At 39.0% G+C, this 6,000-nt stretch overlaps 1 non-coding gene across 1 annotated transcript; it reads right to left on the reverse strand.

Moving 5' to 3' along the window:
- Positions 1-237: 237 nt before the first annotated feature.
- LOC131169728 (small nucleolar RNA R71) lies at positions 238-344 on the reverse strand. The gene has a single exon (XR_009140627.1). It is a non-coding gene; the product is annotated as a small nucleolar RNA R71 (small nucleolar RNA).
- Positions 345-6,000: the final 5,656 nt, after the last annotated feature.

Consider the following 6,000-nt stretch of genomic DNA (forward strand, 5'->3'; position numbering starts at 1 on the left):
TTTGCAGGTTCACCAATAGAAGACCCACACTATCACCTCTAGTGCTTTCTTGCCCTATGTGATACATTTAAGATAAATGGAGTGTCTAATCAAGTAATAAGACTCAGAGCATTCCCATTCTCCCTTCGGAACAGAGCAAGGAAGTGGTTACTTTCTCAACTGGCTGGAACATTCACTACCTAGGAAAACCTCTCTCAAGCTTTTCTAGCAAAGCATTTCCCACCTGCAAAGACCGCAAAGCTAAGGCTTGAGCTCAACACCTTCAGACAAAAGGAAGGAGAGTCACTCTATGACGCATGGGAAAGATATAAAGACTTGCAGAGGGAATGTCCACACCATGGCATAGAAGATTGGCTATTGGTGCAAAATTTATATAATGGATTACTAGCCTCTACAAGGAACACAGTTGATTCAGCTGCAGAGGGTGATCTAATGGAGAAAACAATGCCACAAGCACTTGAACTTCTAGAAAGGGTTGCATACCATAATTATGAGTGGTCAAGTGAAATAGGAAATGCAAGAAGAACTGCAGGGGTCCTGGAAGTAGATGCCCTAAGCATGATAAATGCCTAGTTTTATCAGCTCACAAAGAAACTAGAAAGAATGCAAGCCAACATAGTTGGTACAAATAGTCAACATGAGGACAACTATGAAGGAGGATACATGAATTCAAATTACAGCAATTTCAATGAACCTATAGAACAGATGAACTATGTGAATAATGGAGGAAACTTCAACCAGAGGCAGCCAAACAATCCGTATTCAAATACTTACAACCCTAGATGGAGAAACCACCCAAATTTCTCATGGTCCAATTAGCAGAACTAGCCAATAAACAAGCAACAAGGGTACAAACCTCTAACACCCCCTAGATTTCAGAACAGAGGTTAGAACTTTGCATAGCCATCACTACCTCTCCAACCTCAACAACCTGAACCAAAAATGACCATGGAAACCATGATGGAAGGATTCCTAGTAGCTCAACAATAACAAACTGAATTGATTAAATAGCTGACTTCCAGAATGGACCAACTTACTACCCATAACAAGATGCTAGAGAATCAAATCACTAAGCAAGCAAGTTCTTCAAGTAAGGCTGCTGGCAAACTACACAGTCAACCAAAAATGAACCCAAGGGAGCATTGCAAAGTAGTTGCACTGAGGAGTGGGAGAACTCTAATACAACCAGAGGTAGAATTGACAAAGGAAACCATAGAAAATTCTAAAGACCAAGCAGAGAAAAAGGAGGAAGAAGCTAAGAAAGATCAGGAAGAGGAAGCAAGGAAGACAAAGAAATTACTAGAACCATATCAGCCTCCCCTACTTTTTCCTCAGAGATTTCAGAAAAGCCAAACTGGACAAGTAGTTTGGGAAGTTTTTGGAAGTTTTACAGAAACTTTACATTAAAATCCCCTTCACTGAAGCACTTTCTCAGATGTCATCTTATGCCAAATTTCTGAAGGAAATTCTACCAAAGAAAAGGAAGCTAGAAGACTATGGAACAGTAGCTCTAATAGAGGAATGCAATGCCATTCTGCAAAACAAACTACCTCCAAAGTTGAAGGATCCAGGAAGCTTCTTCATACACTATATCATTGGTAACAAGAAAGTAGATAAGGCCCTCTACGATCTTGGGGCAAGCGTCAGTCTAATGCCTCTATCAATATGTAAAAAGCTAGAGATTGGGGAACTGAAACCCACAACAATCTCATTGCAATTAGCTGATCGATCCATTAAATATCCTGTAAGGATACTTGAGAACATCCCTATCAAAGTGGGCAAATTCTTCATTCTAGTGGATTTTGTTATCCTTGAGATGGAAAAAGATGTCCAAATTCCTATCATCTTGGGAAGACCATTCTTGGCAACCGTCGGAGCCATCATAGATGTTAAAAATGGACGATTAACCCTCAAGGTAGGAGAAGAGGAAGTGGAGTTCAACTTGTTCGACACAATGAAAAACAAATTTGAGCTTGATGAATGCTTCAAGGTTGACATAAATGACGAACAAGTTAAAGAGGAATTTCATAAGACACATCCTAAAGATCCTCTTGAAGCATGTATTGTGCACAGCCACACAGTGGATGATGAAAATACAGAAATAGCAGCATGTGCACAACAGTTGGCAGCTCCTCCACCCCTACCCTTAGCTAAGGCTTCCAAGATAGAGAAATTGAAGGAAGAACAAACCAAAAGTAAGCTGCAAGAAAACTCCAAAAAGGTAGAGCTTAAACCTCTCCCATCTTCACTAAGGTATGCATTCCTGGACTCAAAGTCTAATTATCCTATTATAATCAATGCTAGCTTATCTAAGTTAGAAGAGAAAAAATTGTTAAGAGAACTTAGGATCCATAGCAAAGCATTAGGGTATAAAATAGGAGACCTGAAGGGGATCAACCCTTGAATTTACATGCATAGGATACCCATAGAAGAAAACAGTAAACCCACAATCGAACATCAAAGAAGACTAAACCCAAACATGAAAGAAGTAGTCAAGAAAGAAATTTTAAAACTATTAAATACAGGTATCATATACCCAATTTCTGATAGTAAATGGGTTAGTCCAGTACATGTAGTTCCTAAAAAAGGTGGGATAACTGTTATCCAAAATACAAGCAATGAACTAATCTCTACTAGAGTAGTCACTGGTTGGCGAATGTGCATTGATTATAGGAAATTGAACATTGCCACAAGAAAAGACCATTTTCCCCTCCCCTTCATTGAACAAATGTTAGAAAGATTAGCGAAACACTCTTATTTCTGTTACCTAGATGGGTATTCAGGATTCTTTCAAATTCCTTTTCACCCAGAAGACTAAGAAAAGACAACATTCACTTGTCCCTATGGAACATTTGCATATAGGAGAATGCCTTTTGGTCTTTGTAATGCCCCTGTTACCTTTCAAAGATGCGTGATGGCTATCTTTTATAATTATATTGAAGATATCATGGAAGTTTTTATGGATAATTTTTCTGTCTATGGAACTACTTTTGATGATTGCCTAGCTAATTTATCTAAGGTGTTATAAAGATATGAAGAATCAAACCTAGTCCTAAATTGGGGAAAATGCCATTTCATAGTAAGGGAAGGCATAGTTCTGGGACATTTGATATCAGAAAGAGGAATTGAAATTGATAAGGCAAAAATTGAGATCATTGAAAATATGCAACCCCTAACATCAGTCAAGGGAGTGCGAAGCTTTTTGGGACATGCAGGATTCTACAGAAGATTCATCAAAGACTTTTCCAAAATAGCTAAGCCACTTACTAACTTGTTAAGTCAAGATGTTCCCTTTGATTTTAATGAAAATTGCCTTGTCTCCTTTAACAGAATCAAAGAGGCCCTGATATCAGCACCAATAATGCAACCACCGAATTGGGAGCTACCATTCAAGGTAATGCGCAACGCGAGTGACTTTGCAGTTGGAGCAGTGCTCAAGCAAAGAAAAGCTAAAAAGCTCTATGCTATTTATTATGCTAGCAAGACATTCGATGATGCACAAATCAATTATGCTACCACAAGAAGGAATTCCTAGCAGTGGTATTTGCAACAGATCTTACCTCATCGGGTCAAAAGTCATTGTATTCACAGATCATGCTGCAATCTAATACCTTATGAACAAAAAGGAAGCAAAACCAAGAATGATTCGATGGATTCTACTCCTGCAAGAATTTCACCTTGAAATCAAGGACAAAAAGGGATCCAAAAATGTAGTAGCTGACCATCTTTCCAGACTAAAATTGGAGTACACAGAGGACTTCGAAGATTTGCCAATTGATGATTCATTTCCTAATGAGCAATTACTTGCATTCTCCAAAGCTTTATGGTACACTGACTTTGTTAATTTTCTTGTATGCAGGGTACTTCCTCCAAACATGACTTATCAATAAAGGAAGAAATTCCTACATGATGTGAGATATTACTTATGGGAGGAACCCCTACTGTACAAGAAATGTAATGATGGGCTGTTAAGAAGGTGCATACCAGAGGAAGATATGGAAAGTATCATTTATCATTGCCATTCATCACCATATGGAGGACATTTAGGCACTTCAAAGACCGCAGCCAAGATTTTACAAGCAGGGTTTTACTGGCCACATTTATTTAAGGATGTAAGATACTTTGTGCTAGCTTATGATCAATGCTAAAGAATAGGTAACAGTTCAAGAAGGAATGAAATGCCACTACATGGTATACTTGAGATAGAATTGTTTGATGTATGGGGAATAGACTTCATGGGCCCATTCCCCTCTTCCCGTGGAAACAAGTATATTCTGGTTAGAGTTGATTATGTGTCAAAATGGGTAGAAGCTATTACAACACCAACCAACGATGCTAGAGTGGTCACCAACTTCCTTAAGAAGAACATCTTCACAAGATTTGGCACACCACGAGCGATAATCAGTGATGGAGGAGGCCACTTCTGCAACCAACAATTTGAAACACTACTGAAAAAGTATGGAGTAACTCACAAGGTGGCCACATCTTATCATCCTCAAACCAACAGTCAAGTAGAAATATCAAACAGGGAACTGAAGCAGATTCTAGAGAAAACTATAAACAGATCTAAGAAGGATTGGTGCATGAAGCTAGATGATGCACTATGGGTATACCGCACTATATATAAAACCCCAATTGGCACAACACACTTCCGACTGGTTTATGGAAAATCATGCCATCTCCCTGTTGAACTTGAGCATAAAGCCTACTGGGCAATTCAGGTTCTAAACTTTGACCTCAAAGCTGCTGGTGAGAAAAAGCTCTTACAACTAAATGAGTTGGAAGAAATCCGACAAGATGTATACGAAAATGCCAAAATCTTTAAGTATAAAACCAAAAGATGGCATGACAGGCGTATAGCAAGGAAAGAGATAAAAGTAGGAGACCTTGTCCTCTTATTCAACTCTAGATTAAAACTCTTTCCAGGGAAGCTGAAATTAAGATGGTCCGGACCTTTCAAAGTCACCCAAGTCTTCCCACATGGAGCAGTAGAGGTATGGAGCAAAACCTCAAGCGCATTCAAGGTCAATGGGCAGAGCCTGAAGCCTTACTTTCAGGGGGAACCCATAGAAACGGGAGTAAATTGCACTCTCAATCCTCCTGCTGACAGACCATAAACAAGCAAAGTCTAGCTAAATACTATAAACAAGCACTTTTTGGGAGGCAACCCAAAATTTTTCTTAACTTTTCTTCTTTCCTTTTTCTTCAATATTGAATTTTTGTTTCGTACTCATTAGCATTTCATTTTGTAGGATTTTTGAAAAGGGGAATAGAGATCAAGAGAGGAAGGGAATCACCAAGTCAAAACCACAAAAGGGAAAATTAAACAAAACCGGGGAAGTAACTCTATTGTTAATCTTTGCAACCATTTCATGTGTTATGATGATAAAATTTTTCATCTGCCAAAGATTTGAAAAATTAGAAAATTACACGGGTCGTGTACCGATAGTACATTCCCTGCATAACTTTCTGAAAGTCCATAAATTTCATGCAGTCTCGACCCTTTGGGAGATAGAAATTTACACGGGTCCATATCCCAAATTACACAGACTGTGTAATGTCTCTAGCAGAATAACTGAGAGACAGAAGGTTACACGTGGCTCCTTGAATTTTACATGGGCCGAGTAACATATCCAGTAAAGTAACTCGAGAGACAGGAAGTTACACGGGTCCCATAGCTGATTTACATGGGTCATGTACTACGACAGATTTCGAAAATTTTAGGCAGAAATTTACACGGCTCTACATCTCGAGACCCGTGTAGTTATACACGACCCGTGTATTTCATCATAGACGTGACTCTTAGGGCGCGAAACATGCGAAACGAAGAGTCCTAACGGCTATTTAAATACACCCCTAGCATTAAAACCCTTCATAAACACAAAACCCTTCCTCTACTCCCTTCCTAGCCTATAAAAATCTCTAAAATCTCATCTCCCTTCACTAAAATCATACTCTCCTCCTTCCCAAAAACACACCCGTGGCTCCTGTGAAGAGATC

This window comes from Hevea brasiliensis, chromosome 1 (assembly GCF_030052815.1).
Source record: "Hevea brasiliensis isolate MT/VB/25A 57/8 chromosome 1, ASM3005281v1, whole genome shotgun sequence".
Lineage (NCBI taxonomy): Eukaryota > Viridiplantae > Streptophyta > Magnoliopsida > Malpighiales > Euphorbiaceae > Hevea > Hevea brasiliensis.